At 17.2% G+C, this 17,215-nt stretch overlaps 1 protein-coding gene and 1 long non-coding RNA gene across 3 annotated transcripts in view; both read right to left on the bottom strand.

Annotated features, from left to right (window-relative positions):
- Positions 1 to 17,215, bottom strand: part of LOC107996989 (uncharacterized) — a 70,822-nt gene that overhangs the window by 47,012 nt on the left and 6,595 nt on the right. The gene's annotated exons all lie outside the window — the stretch shown is intronic.
- Positions 9,732 to 11,750, bottom strand: LOC133667139 (uncharacterized). The gene is made up of 2 exons (XR_009832301.1): positions 11,356 to 11,750; positions 9,732 to 10,740 (listed from the first exon to the last, which is right to left on the bottom strand). It is a non-coding gene; the product is annotated as an uncharacterized LOC133667139 (long non-coding RNA).

Below are 17,215 nucleotides of genomic sequence, written 5' to 3'. Positions count from 1 at the left end.
ATCAAATATTATTTTATTATAACATATTTTTTTTTCAAAAAATACAATTTAAGTTATATCGATAAACATAGTAATATTTTATAATTAATATTTTATATCAATAAACTTTAATTTGCAATTGTTAATTGAAAGAGAATTTTCATGAAAAAAAAACAAAAATATGTATATAAAAAAGAATTATTTATTTCTAAAAGTGATATGTTAACAAAGTTTAATTTTTTATTTCTTTTATAATAAGAATGTTCTACAGAAGATAAATATTTTTTAAGAAGAAGAGTATTTATGATTTCCTGATTTATCTTTATCTAAAAAATATAATCTTTAATATTATTTCTAAAGTTTTGTGATAATATTAAAATTAAACACATCGATAAAAAAATTATTATAAATAAAATATTTATATAATATTTTAAATAATATATAAAAATATATTATATCATATATTATATATTAAAATATAATATTAAATATTGCTTCAATATTTTATTATTAAAAAATAATAGTCTTTTAATAATAATTTATAATTTTAAATTACTTAACTTTACTTATTAAGAATATTTTTTTATAAAAATCAAATATAATATAAAAATCAAACTAAATATTAACTATTTACTATTACTATTACTATAATATTACTAATTACTATTATTATATTATATTACTATAGTTATTACAATATTTATACTACTATATTTATATTACTATCTTCTAATATTTAAATTGGAAGAAATTATTTTAACCAATTTATGTATCTTTATTATATATTATGTATCTTTCTTGAGATATAATTCTTTTTTATAATAAAATCAAATCAAACTATGCTATTTTTTCTTCTCATAATTGTATAAAAAAACATTTTTAATAAAATAAAATAAATATAATATTTTATTTTTAAGAATGTATACATAAATGCACACACAACATGAAAATATTAATAAAATATTTAATCTATCATAACAAATATCAAATATGTCCAAAAAGATTAAGATTAAATTTATAATGTTAATGAGATAAAGTAGATAAAAAAAGTTTATATAAACTTAAATCTACTTATATTACTTTGAAAATTTTTATAAATTATATACAGTTATATAAATATTTAAATATAATTAAATATTCGAAATTTTTTTTTTCTATAATATATCTATTCATCAAATTAACAATTCTTCCAAACTTTTTCGAATATTCTCGCTAGTAATAATATATTTTGAATACATTTAATTAATAAGATTATATCTTTTTTTTCATTTTTTTTTATATATTTTTATAATATATTTAATAAAATTTTGTTAAAGATCACAGACAATTAAAGCCATTTTCCTCAAATAATTTTTATTATTCTAATTTATTATTTTTTATGAGATAAAAGTTTCCTTTTACAATATTTTTTGTTTACAAACAATAAGTATTAAAGATTTATATAAAAAACTTGTATTTAACAATTTTCTCTTAAAATTTTTATACACAAAGAAAAAAGAGAAGACGAAATAAATTTTAGAATTCTAACTATTATTCTAGAATTCTAAGTTTATTATTTTTATATTATAATATATTTCGAAATTATATATTTTTGTTTAAAAGTTTTAAAATATTTATGATGTTTTGTCAAAAATTGAAAAAAAGACTGTTATATAATTTTAATATTTTAATAATATTTTATAATATTGTAATTGTAATATTTCTTATAATAGGAAAAGTTGATATGTTCAAAATTTTGCTAAGAAAAACATAAAATTAAAATTCATGAAGTTATACCAAGGTTGAAGTTTGATTAGAAGTAGATGACGTTATAAAACTTCTGAACAGAAATGTATAAGATACAAAATTTATGCACACGTTTCATAATTTATAACACTTGTACTTTAATAATATTTGTACTAATGAATTAGCAAAATGTCATATTAAATAATGCAATAGATTATATTCGACTATTGCCATTAACTATGAATATATAATCGTTTAATAATGATACAATTTCAAAAAAGTGAATTTTTAAGACAAAAAAAATTAATTTCATTTAGAAAAATTTCTAATTAAATAATGAGAATATGTTTTAAATAAGAAAATGTTTTATAATATTTTATAATATGGTCAAAAATATTAAAAAAATTATGAAATTTTTATAGTAAAAAGATTATATATTTTTAAGAACAATATATTTATCTCAAAATTTGTAAATTTAAATTTTTTCACTGAAATAGCAATATGTATATTTATATATAATTATCAATTTAATAAATTCTTTTATCTTTTTAATTCCAAAATTATAATTTTTCTTAATTATATATTCTAGAATTATAATTTTTTAAATAATTTAATTTTTATAAAAAAGAATGTAATAGATTTCAAAAACTAAAATGAGAAAGAATATTGCTTTCAAAAATATTAAAATATTTATCGACTATGATTTGCAATTCTTTTAACATAAATGTGGGAAACAATATCATAATTACAATGACGTCATGAATCTCTTTCGCATTTTACAATATCAGTGTGAATGTATTGTATTTCATTAATTCTTTAATATTTATGACCATATCTTATACACAGGCAAAATAAATACATATATGTCATTTAATTATTTATGTTTTTCATTGATTTGTATGAATTCAATAATAAAACATTGATTATTTGAAAATCTATTATTGAAATGATTGGTCATCTGAAGGATGAATATATATTTAAATCAATACATTTGAAACATGTTTTAAATTTATTTAAAAACAATTTCTTTTTATAATGCATTCTTTTACATATGTTTTTTTATATAATAAACTTTTGTATTTAAAAATTATTTAATTTTTTATTATTTATTTTAATTATTAATAAATTAATTTATTTGTTTTTAAATTAACTTTATTAACAATATATCAATATAATTTTTTTTCCGATTATATATATTATTCTGACTAATTATCTGAATTTATCCTCTAATTAATCCAAATAATTGATATTTTATTGTATCATATCATATCATATATATAATGTATATAGGAAAAATGAAATTTTACAGAAAGATAAAAAAAGTGATTAAGTTAATCTAATTTTATATTTTATACAATTATATTTCAAATATTTTTAAAAATCTTTTATATCTTTTATATCATAGTATTAATATGCGAACGAGATTATTTCTTTATTATTATTGTAATATTTTATTACTATTACTTATTTCTTATTTCTATTGATTATTTCTTATTTATCTTAATTAAGATTCAATAGGATTAATTAGGATTAGCTTAATACAGTTAAATATTTGAGACTATAAAATTGAAAATCTACGTGATTTCAATTAATTGTAAATTAAATTTGCAAATAATTGTTTTTTATTTTTCAATTGAAATTAAATTTGAAAACATTTATATTTTAAATTTCTTGAGAAAACACTAATATATTAAAATTATATTATTATATAGAATTAAAATGAATTGATATGTTTTCGAATGATATATCATATTTACTTTTATTAATATGATTTATTATATTAAAATTTTTTAATTTTAACATTTTAATTAAAACTTAAAAAAAAATTTAAATATTAAAATTAAAGGATTAACAAATTTCGTAAAATTAATTATAATAAATATTTTATTTATTAAAATTGTTTTTTTATATAAGAAAATAAAACTGAATATAATATTAATAAGTAATAATAGAATTAAGTTCCATATATATTTATAAAAATAATATACATAAAATCCGATGAAAAGATTTTATAAGAATCAAATATTTTTTTTTTTAAGAAATTTACTAAAAATAGAATAAAAAATAATAATTTATTTTGATATTTGCAAAATATTCTCATAAATTGATTTCGAATTTTTCATAAATAAGAATCGAATCTTCTATAAATAATCGAATTATGAAAATCAAAAAACTATATCATTGAATTTTTATAATAAATTGTAAAAAATTATATAGATATATATACAGTAAATAGAATTCTAAAATTTTACTTTAATTTTTCTATTTGCAATTATTGGAAAATAATATTTGATTTAAAATATAATTTCGTATAAAATATAAAATGTGAAAATTATTACAATGTTTTTAAGTAAAGTAAATAGAATAATATTATATTATTTTATTTATTTTTGTTAATTAAATTATATATGAGAATTATAATAATTAACTTTAAAGATAATTAAAAAAATTAATTTTAAATAAATGAAAAATATGTAATAAAGCATTCACCTAATTTCAAATCTTTGACTAATATTAGATTTTCAAAAGTATTTTTCTCTGAAGTATTCATAAAAAATTCGAATTTTTCATAAATTTTCGAATCTACTTGAAAATATTCCTTTTTCAAAATATTTAAAAAATTTAAATCTTATCAATTTTTTAACTTATTTATAATATACTTCTTATCTTCTATAAAAATATAATTAATTATAATTAATTATATCATTATTCATTTAACCTTAAGGGAATAGAAGAAATACTTTTCGTGTCTTCTTTTGTCGAAAAAATAACCCAAGTGATTCCCAATCTGCGATTCACAATGTTTTTTGAAAAGATTTATTTTGATATTTGATATTTTTGATGCTATTATTGTTAAAGATTTTTAACGCTTATTTATTTTAACATAATTACTATAATATATTGTAAAAAAATATCAAGGAAGTTTTCTAACTAATTCAAAGACAATACTGTACTCTGTTTATATTTTTATATAAATATTTATGCATTGCATTTATTGTTCTCTAGTTGCAATAAACTATATTACATTTTTAAATTTTAAATAATTTGAATATTACGATTGACAATTCAAAAAAAATTGAGAATCATTATCTTAAAAAATTTATTTGTTAATATATTATAAATTATATTATATATTATATTAATATATTATAAATTGTTATATATTTAAAATATATTTAAATTTATTTATCAATATATGTAGATGTGTTATAAATTAGAAGATTTTTAAAAAATCTCGATAGGCATTACTATACCAGCATTTACAGGATAATTGATTTAAAATTCAATTGTAAGAACTTGATAAAATAAAGAAACAAAAAAGACAATTTCTGTAAATTTTTGAAATTTCTTGCAAAATTTAATTGTTATTAATTGTTATTAATATTAAATATAAAATTGTTATTAAATTGTTATTATATATATATAACAGAAGAATATTCTCGAAAAGGATGAATTCTAGTTAGAAAATGTTATGAAAATATCAAGTCGGTATTTTTTAGAAAACTAATTGAAAAAATTTTATCAGAAATTTTTATCAAATGAGATTAATTAATTAGCAAACATTTTTATTATAAAAGATAATTTCAATTTCAAGTTTATTACTTATTATATTTTTATTTAATATATTATATTATATTATTTATTATATATGTCCTTATATATATATTCCTCTAAATTTTTAAAATATAAATTCTCTTTAATTTTATAGAATATATGAATTAGAATCAATTATATCAGATCTATTAATCTTTTTTCCTTTGTTTAATTATTATTGTATTAGCTTTTTAATGAAAAATAATCAATATATATTCAAAAATATATTTTTTTTATTAAAAACTTATATTTTTTATAATATAAAACATAATAACATAAACTTAAGATATAGAATTAATATATAAATTATTTTTGAGTAATATATAAATTATAAATAAATAATTAAAATATATAAATTATTTGCTTTATTTGTTTGTATGAATATATAATTACATAATAATAATAATAATCAAAAGAGAAGTGAAATATAATAAATTAATGAGAAAAATGGAGATACTATGGAATTATATAATAATTTTATTCGAAAAAAAATTTAAATATTTTCATTACAAAATACCATCTATAAATATATATATATTGAAATTTATATTGATCTATATTACGCATTTATAAATTCATATATCATAACCAATCTACAAAGATAGAGTAATGCTTTCGACACAAAATAAACGATAAAATATATATAAATTTCTTTGAAGTTACTAAAAATAAATTTGGTATGTGTTTTACGATAATTTTTTTTCTTAAATCAAATAATATAAAGTTTTTAATATAAAGTCTATATATTAGAATTAAAATTGAATTCTTATTTGTTTTTTTTTATCTTTCAGAGATATAGAAATAACGAATAACACATTGCAAAAAATGTTTCTTTTGTAAAAAAAAATGCAATCATCACAAATGATTAAATGAATACAATTTCTTTAGAAAATATATTTTTAATTATTTTTATTAGATTAACAAAATTGAAAGAAAAGATTTTTTTTATATAAAAGAATATGTTCTTATTATTTTTTATTTTTAATTCTGATATTTCTTTGACTATCGAAAATTAGGTTAATTAATTAAATATATTTAAATATTTATATCATATATGATGATATATAAATATTCATAACTACAGACCAGATAAGTTACAAATCAGAGTTTAACTTCGATTATACCAAGAACTCGGCCATGTCATTATTGGCCGCATGCTCAATCATTACATTATAAAACGCGGTCGCATAGAATATGGACGAATTATGCTTTTAAATAATTATTCGATAAAACTAGAATAGATTAAAATTACATACTTACAATTTACATTTTATTTATATATCTAATAAAAAATTATGATGTTTTTCTTTAAATGGTTATTTTTGGAGCGATAAAGTGATGATTTTATTAAAAAATTTGAAGTAATTAATTGAACTTTAAAATATAAAGTTTATAAAAAAAATAGAAAAGGAATTTTTTGTCGTCTATAATTGAAATTTAATATTTAATTTAAACAAATAATTAGATGAAATATACCAATATAATTAAGAAAAAAATTTAATTTATAAAATTTATAAATTAAGAAAGATGAATTTTATTTATTATATTATAATAAATGCAATATGTTACAATTAATATAGTATTATAATATAATTATATTGTAATAAAATATATTTAAATATAAATGATGCATAGAAAAGTAAATATCATTTAAATAAACATTTTTATTCTTATTTTTATTTTAATATAAATGTAGCAAGTAATAATAATACATGTATAATATCATATAATCATATTGTTATTTATAAATATTACAACTTATAATATATACTATATTAATATATCTGGTTATCTGTAAATAGTACAATTTATTCTGAAAGTATCCAGTTTCTATTTTATATTTAATTCTTGATTTTTTATCATTCATTATATTAAATTTTTCTTAAATAATTAGTTATCATTTCAAAATAAAATATATCAATTGATATATTTCGATTAATATAAAATTGATATATCGAATTGCTATTTTTTTCTCAAAACATATACAATTTTTCAAAAATATACTGAATACTTCAGTAACAATATATACATCCAAAGAATATGCATTAAATAAAAAAGTTTTGCATAATATAGAAATAATATTTATATAAATGTAATATAATATAATATAATATAATATAATATAATATAAAAACAAAATATATTTAAAATTTTTTAAAATTATTTTCTTATTTTTCTGTCATAAATTTTTCCAAAAATTCATAATTTTATAAATAATTAGAAACAAATTTGATACTTTATTATTCAAATACAATGTTATATAAATTTTTTTTAATACTAAATAAAAAAAATATTTTATTATATTTAAAAATTAAACTTTTGCATTTGAGTTTCGGATATATTTTATGTAAAAAGTATTCTAAAAATTTCCATCTAACTCAACTTATCATTAAATTGCCACAAAAGTTGGCTGTTGATTGGTACATAACATAACAGACAGAATAAAATCTCTTCAGTTACCATCGACGTTGAACCGTTAATGGGTTAAAGGTTAAAAAAGCGGGACACACCAATGATAAATAAGGACGCAGGAACGACATTGATAAAAGTTGGAAGAGTTTAATGACAATCAAATATCAATCAGAAATCAAAATGAAAATTTTAAATTTATAATTTGGAATAATTTTCTAAAGTATTTTGAATAAAAAAAAATACCAATGTAATTGCATAAATATAAATTTTATATGCTTCTTAGATTTTAAAAATAAAAATATTTTTTTTTTAAATGAGAAAGTATAAAATGGATTCATAAAAAATACATTTATAAAATATTTCATGAATAATTTTCTCTTTAAATAGCACCTTAATTTTATTTTATTAAAAATTTATAAAGCGTTTTAAAATTACAATTGTAATTTTTACGTTTTATATTTTTTATTTCTAAAAAATACTTGCACATATTTTTAAAGAATTTGCATTTACGAATTAAATTATTAAATATATTGCAATGAATGTAAATGTATGAATGTATGAATTTAAAAAAAAATATATTTAAAATTGATTTTTTAATTTATAAATTAAAATTAAAATTTGAATTTCATATTTAAAATTAGAATAAATTAATAAATTAAATTAATCAATTGATTAATTAATTATGTTAAAAATTGAATAAAAATTAAAAAATTTAAAATAGTTAATTTATAAATATTTTTATAAATTGAAATCATTGTAAATGTAAATTAATTTTAACATTTTTTAAAATCAAAAAAAAAAAGAAATAGTTATAATCTTTTTATTTATTTCCTTTAGAATATATTAAGACAATTCTTATATTTGATTTTTTTAAATATCTTAATATTTTTGTAATATCAATTTATTGAACTTTATAAAATTGTTTTGAAATGCTTTTTTTTTTAATTTATATAAAATTTTAATAATAGATAGACATAACAGACATATAACTATAACGAAAAATTAATTAAATTTACTATTTACATTTAGAAATATATTTATGTATATATATATTTAAGAATAATTATTCTAATCTATTTCGTTTTTTTAAATGTACTTCTCCATTCAGTTGCTGAAGTAAAAATAATATTTCATGAATCATATTATTAACATTTATAGATATATTCATATTATTTATTTATAGATATACTTGTTCATATATTTTAAAGATAATTTCAATATAAGTTTTCTGTATAAATAAAAAATAAAAAATTTGAAATAAAATTAAATGAAAATATTGACGTGTTATTAGTGTTATTAGACAAATTGCTAAATTAATTTTGTTCCAAAAAAAGAAAAGTTATACATATATTTTTATAATTGGAAAATTGTTTTAAAAAAGTAATTTTATCAATTGTATTGTAAGATATAAAATATTTAGATATGAAGATATAAAAATTTGATACTGTGTTTATATATAATATAATATGAATATTATTAATTGTTTTATATTTATATTTAATATTATAATATTATTTTTTGGTTTATAATGTTTATCAAATGTTTTCTTATTCATAAATATAATTCCTTGAAATTTTTAATATCTAATTTACTATTGTAAAATATAAATCAAAAATTAAAATCAATATAAAATAATTTTATTTATGGCAATAAATTAAAAATAAAAAAAAACAATTTTATCAAATTCATTAATTATTTATTCGTATCAAAAACTTTGTTCGGATTGAAAAACTCTTCATACCAATTAAAATTAGAAATAGGTAGAAGATTTTTATTCCGTTTCTGCATAAACTAAGAAAAAATATGTATAAGCAGCAGTCTACAACTTATTTATGGACGAGAAGCATTGGAATGAATCACTGCTTATCGATAAGCATTCTTTTTTTGTCTTCAAATAATTTAGTCGAATCAAGACTTAGATATTCTATTTAACCTATAGTAGTTATTTTTCATATAAAATTATATTAATTAATCATCATATTATAATATCTTTACAAAATTGTATAACTTATAAAAAATATGCTTAAAGATATTTTGTTTATATTTAATATATAATGTAATATAAATTGTTTTAATTTAAATTCTTACATTACTGTAGAATAGAAAACAAACAAATAAATTTGTTTTAATCATATAAATAGAAATTTAAATATTCTTATTAATTATGATATTTTTCTAAAATACATAATAACATATCTAAAATTATAAATGAAAACAATTTTACGAATATAATAGTTGTTTAATGTTTAATGAATTAATTTTTCATCTATAAAAAATATAAGATATATTTTTAATCATATTATAAATTACAAAAACATTCATATTAATGAAATGATGGGAGATAGTAATTTAGATAATATTAATTTAGATAAGAATTTAGTTAAAGTTCGTGTAATTCCATTAAAATTTCATTCATATAAATAAAGTTTCGTGATTGAAGAGTAACGATAAAATAAAGTATGTCGAGACAATTATGATGATAGTAATTCGTATTGTGCTGCCATCGGTAGAGAAGCGGGAGATTCCCGCCGCAAGTAAGTGAGTCACACATAGGATTGAGCTCGCTCGTCTGACGAAGCGTCCTTCCACGTCCCTCGGTCTGATCAACTATATTTTCCTCACCTCCCCGCAACACTGTTTAGACGAAGCGCCAACACCCTTCCCGCGAGCGTCTTGCCAATAGCCGAGCATACCCGGAGACGGTTGTCAGTTCCCCCGCTGTGTCTCCGTGAGTCGACAATGCTCGACTTGACTCGGCTCCGCTCGCCTTGCCAGCCACGAGGAAACCCCCAACTTTTCCCTACCCGATCCTCACCTCGCCTCACTCACACGCTCGCTCTTCACTCCTCGCTTCCCTCTCCGATAGATCCCTTTCCAAGAAGAGAAGCAGTAAACTCGGCGTAAATTCGCATCGGTTCGACTTGCGCCGCGTTGCTCCAATAGAGCGGTGAACGGATGATATTAGGTCACGCACCCCGTACGTCGTCTATGTGCCCTAGGCCGTTCATGGCCGTGTGTCCACGGAATTCCCTGTTGTTTTTAAGAACCAATTGGATCACTTCGCTATTATTACGAGCGTTCTCGAGCCGCGATTTCGAGCATATCGCGGAATGCATGACTTTCATAATTCGTTGCGAACGTTTTATTCTCTATATAAATTGTAATGAAATATTAATATGATAATTTTTTCTTCTTTGTATAAAAATAATTATTTTATTTTATATATTTTTTAAATTAGTTTAGTTAAAACTAGTTTGAACGAATTACGAGTTTTTATTGATTTTATTATTAGAAAAATTGAATGAATGGAATTTTTTTTAAATTTAATATTGTTTTTGAAATAATTTTTTTTAATAATGATAAATTTAAATGGATATAATAATAATAATAAATAAAAAAAATTTATTGTAAAAACATTAAATTTTATTGTTATTGTTAAATTTTAATAATGTCTTATAATTATTTAATAATATCATTTTTAGTATAAAATTAAAAAGACAAAAGCATAATCTTTTTGTTTAATAATGTTTCTAAAGAATTGAAAATACTTTTCGAAAATTAATACGTCATAATAGAATAATAAAATAATAAAAAATATAATAATAAAAAAATGGATATTATTGCAGAGAATTTTTTTAAACTTACATGCTTTTAAGAATGTAAATGTCACAATAATATAAGTGGTTTTACCAAGAAATATTATAATTGACAGTTTTAATACTCAAGCTGGCAGATTGCTACTGAACATTGAAGATGCTCCAAAGATAAAGCATAACTTAAAAATAGAATTGCTTATTTTGTATCTTTGCCATAAATAAGTAATTTCTATATATTTCATTACTTTATTATATATTTTTAAGATTTGAATAAAAATTCTTAAATATTTTTTGTTTTTATTCTAATCTTATTCTTTTTGTTATTAATTACAATAAAAATATATATAAAAATATATAAAAATATATATAAAAGTAAAGAAATAAAAAATAACGATAATTCATGATAAATATTATATTTTTATTTCTATTATTGATTCTTCTAACAATTTTATTATTTCTTTTTCACATATTTTATATTATACAAATAATTGTTTAAACAAATACTAATTTTTTTATTTTTATTTAAAAATAGAATATGAAAATATTATATAAAATTTTTATTTTTATTTTACCATTTATATTAATGTAATGTGAAATTAATAATTTATAATAATTCAGTGAATAGGAATGTTAAGAATTCGATTATCTTTTTCACAAAAATTCATTTCACCTATTCATTCATTTATTCATTTTACTATTATTTCGTTTCAATGTTGAAATACTATATATTATATTTATATAGAATACTATACTTTTGTAATTATAAGTTTATATTTCTAAAAATATTTATAAAAAAAAAGTAATTAAAAATTAAAAACTGATGAATATTAGTATTCTTATTAATGAATTTCACATAGCATTCTTAGTTTCTCATCATAATAGCATTCATTGCACGGTAATGATAGAATACTATACATATGTATGTGAATGGGTGATTAGGTCACAAGTCCTAAGCATATCGTAGGACATTCACAGCTAAGAATCATTCATTGTTTACTCACAGTTTATTCATTATTATTATGATCGAAAACATCTTTAACTGTTCTTTTTATTAACTAGAATGATTTATAAAACCGATTACAATATTCGAAGAAATATGTAATTATTAAAGAAGAAGAAAAACTATTTTTTCTATTATCGCATGATATTAATGTCATCTGTATTGCTAAATAAATATTTTAAACAATATTAAAATTAATTATTGTCTTATTTATTCTTTCATATCTAAACTCCTTTCTTATACTTGTTTCAATATTATTCAATTATTTTTACCTTTGAATTAATATTGAATAATTTTTATTTTTTTGGATAATTTTTTTTATATTAAAAAAAAATATTAAATATAATATATCTAAATATAAAAAAAACATTTTTAATATATATTTATAAATAATTCGTTTGACTTAGTAATTTAATTAATAAAATGTATATCATTTATATTTACAAATTTCAGTATAAAATTATCCTAAATATTTCAATCTTAAAAATAATAAGTATTATTATATGTTACAAAGAAGGAATTAAAGTAAGAATTATTAAGATGTTATTAATATGTTAGAAAAAAAAGAGATTTCTTTTTAAATTTACTTTTATTTATCAATCAAGATATGAATCCATCGAACGAATATTTTAATTTAAGATTATTAGCTTTTTTCTTCAATATTTTTTTTTAAATGAAAAATTATAAAAATTCTTCATATAATAATTCTTTATTTATTGAGATTTTAAATATAAATTACGCAGTGACAAATAACAGATTAATCTAATCTTGAGTTTCAATGAAGTACAATGTCATATCACAAATCGTTATCTTTGAAGTACGGTGTATGATTTTCTATTGATTCTATAAATGTTTAACACATTTTTAACGCATATTTTTTAGCTAAGAATTGGAAATTTATGTCAAAAAATTTCATTATATTTTTTTATATTTACTTATAGCATGTATTTTCGTAGACAATACGAATAAAAAATTCAAAATATATATCAATTGTACTTTTTGAAATAAATCATCAAATCAAAACTAGAGTGATACACATTTTTTTTTACAAATTTTCACTATTTTTTTCTCCTGTTTTTATTTTTAATTTTCAATTGATATGAATAAAATAAAATAAAATAAAAATGTAATTTTTTTTATTACAACTATTCACTTTTTTATTAAAATTATTTCATTAGAAAAAACTATATATAACTAAATTAAAATTATATAATTTTTTAATTAGATTTAACTCAATAAGATAATAATTTTATTACAAGAATAAGAATATGATAAGAAATATCTTAATGATTTATTCTTTCTATTCAATTCCTTAGTTTATAAACTCTATTACATAATATAAATATAAAATTATTTCCTAATATCTATCTATAATAATAAATAATTATTAATAATAATATTAATTTTTTTGAATTCTTTTTTATATTATACAATAACAATTAAAAAAATTAAGATATATAGATGGTTTGTATACATTCTTGATTTCTTTATAAACATTGTAATTTTTGCTGAAGAAAGAGAATTTAACTTATTAAACGCACATAAGCACATAGTTAATATAATATATAATGTTCTTATGTAGAAAATGCATATAAGTCATATTATACACACATACACTCACACATAATAATTTTGAAATAAGAATATATAATACGCTAAATAATATTTGATTAAGATAAAAATATAAAAGATAAGAGAAGAAAATAGATAAAAGTAATAATTTGCATTTCGAAGAAAAAGTTTTACATGCAACATTTTTGTTAACACAATTTACACAATTTTAATATTATTTTTAATTGAAAAATTACAAAAAAAAGATTATGTCATTGAAGCCGTCAAAGTTAAAATCGAAAATCGAAAATACAGTTTGAACGAGAAAAGCGAGTGCATTCAAGTGCTTTTAAGCTTATTATATGGCTGTAACTACTTTATGGTATCACTGAACGAATGTACAATTCGCATAACTAAATTTTCCAAATATTCGACATGGAACTCTAGCTATTAAAGAAAATTTGACCACCAAATTAAATATAGTTACATATTTAATTGTCTTGTCAAAGATAAGAGTCATTTTACATTTTAATCGAATTTAAGCACTTGCTTTTAACTTTTAATACTAAAATTCAAAACTTTACAACTGAAATGAGAGCGGATTGAAATTTGACATTTTTGGATTATTATATAATATATTTAAAAAAAAATTCTACTTCGTGTATAAATTAAATACAGATTTGATAAATTTGAATTTGCTCTTATTTTATCATTTTGTCAAATGCAGAACTTCTTACATTTAACATGAAATTTTTGATTAATAAAACAATAAATCAATATTTTATATTAATGTGTTTTTTAAATTATTAATTTCAGTGCAAATTAAAGATAATTTCAAAATTGAAAAAAACTTTTTAACTCAATGACTATTAATTATTATATAATATTATAAATATCAAATATTAAAATGTTAAATATTAAATATATATTTTTTTCACTTAAGTTTTAGTTATTTATTTTAATATTTAGTAATTTTTAGTAATTTCTTTAATTTTGATATTTATTATTTTCTTTTTAATCTAAAATAATAATTTTATTAATTTTTGTAATTTTAATTTTAATAATGTTCAAAATTAATTTAATTTTTTCTTGTTACAAGATTCTCAATTATAATATTTTTCTTTTATTAGAACAAAAATACTGTTAATTATCTTTTACGTAACATATTTTATTACGAATTCCAATATTTTATTTCACTTAATAATTTTTAAATTTTTAAAAAACAATTAAAATTTTGTTAAAATATTTTAATAAATTTTAATCAAAGTTAAAGTTAAAGTTATAATAAAAAATATTGAATATACAACAATATTATTATATTTTTCATTATATTAATTATTAAACTTATTAAATCTATCTAGAATTAAAAAATAACAAAGATTAATTAAAATTTTCTATTGAAAAATTTATTAATATTAGAATTTTCCATTTAAAAAATAAAAAAAGTAACTAAATAAAAAACAAGTGAATTAATTTTTCAACTTTTTTTTACTTTTTTTTTACTTTTAAATTATACTTATAAATAAATTTTAAACTTTCATTAAGTATATATATTGAATAATATTTCGATAAAACTAGATTTTTCAAATCATTCATATATGTACCTATATATGTAACTATATGTATGAAATAAGATTTGAATCTAGGCCAACGTTTCGCAACTGTTTTCCCAATTTCATTTCTGAATTTTTTTTTTAAACTTTTTGAAAACACGACACATCAAAAACATCACAAAAATTCCATTGAAATTACTAATTGATTTAATAATAATAATTGATTTAAATTTCATTGATTCCATAATGAATAATTATAATCAAGATTAATCAAAATTTTCTAATAAATCAATAAATTTCGTGTGTAATACATAAATTTCTTAAATAATAATGTCTTCACACCAATGATTGATAAAATTATTATGAATTCTATAAAATTACAATTTATTTGAATTTCAATCAAGAATAAAATTGAAAACATATAAATTCTAAATAATATTTTTTTGTTATTAAATATATTTTTGTTTTTAACATATCATAGCGATTTTAAGTAGCAAATTTGCTGGAATCAAATACGAATTTATATATTTTAAAATTTCAAATAAATTGTAACTTGCAAGATTAAATATAAAAAAATAATGAAAAAATTTTTCATTGTCAAATGTTAAATTTTAAATATTGAAATTATACTTTTGATTACAATTGCAAATAAAAAAAATGTAAAATATATTTTATTGTATATTTCATATTTATATCATGATTATTGTTATCATGAAAATAATACTTTTTACAATAAATACTAGATATTACAATTCAAATTCGTTATTAACTTCAAATAATTAGTAATATCGAAGTGTTCATAATAATTTAATCATTCAATATATGTTAAAATCACATAAAACAATATCAACAAATTAATAATATTTTTTCATTTTAAATTAATTTTCTCGAATTTATACAAAACTGAATTTTCATCATAAAAAAAATTTTCAAACCTATAAATATCAATGGAATTTCTTCTTAGAAAATCTGCGACATATACATATTATATGTATATGTGTTATTTGCGTCTTCAATATTGAGCTGCTGAGAGAAAACTTTTCTCGTAATTTAACAATATAATCTTGCATTAAGAATTGAAAACAATATTTTGGATATATATTTATAATTTTGAATATGTATAAGTAATAATAATAATTTTTGACATTGTTATTATATAAATTGATTAATATTATATAAATTGAAAAATTTATATTTGTGTATATTACTCTATAATTTTATTTTTAATAATGTATAATTTTATGATTGAAAATTAAACAATTTTCATAAAATTTTAGCAAAAAAAAATTATATATTAAAAATATATTATTCAAATAATATATATTACATTATTTATATCAAACCAAAAGTATATTATTATGAAATATATGACGCACTTCAATGCAAGAATTTAAGTTATAAATTATATATGATTGACATTACTGTCAATCAAATATATATATATATATATACAAATAAATGACAAAAATTGCAAAATATTCAATTCAAATATAAAATGAATAAATTGTATTTCCCAGTATTTCATCATATATCTTTCATGATTTAAATATTTGAATGAATAAATGAATATTTTAAATATTTAAAATCAAATACCTAAAAAATAAATACGATTGTTTGCATTCATAAAATGTTATTTTAACAATGAAAATGTAAAATGATATTATAAAATAAAATAATAAAATAATAAAATAAAAATAGTTTCATTTCATAATTTTATTTATATTGTGTATTCATTCTTTTAATTTCTTAATCTGATTTTTTTATTTTAGAAATATAGAAAAAATTTTTATGTTACCAGTTTTAAT

Source organism: Apis cerana, linkage group LG13 (assembly GCF_029169275.1).
Source record: "Apis cerana isolate GH-2021 linkage group LG13, AcerK_1.0, whole genome shotgun sequence".
Classification (NCBI taxonomy): domain Eukaryota; kingdom Metazoa; phylum Arthropoda; class Insecta; order Hymenoptera; family Apidae; genus Apis; species Apis cerana.
Note: the sequence above shows the minus strand (reverse complement) of the source record. Positions and strands in the feature narration are given on the sequence as shown.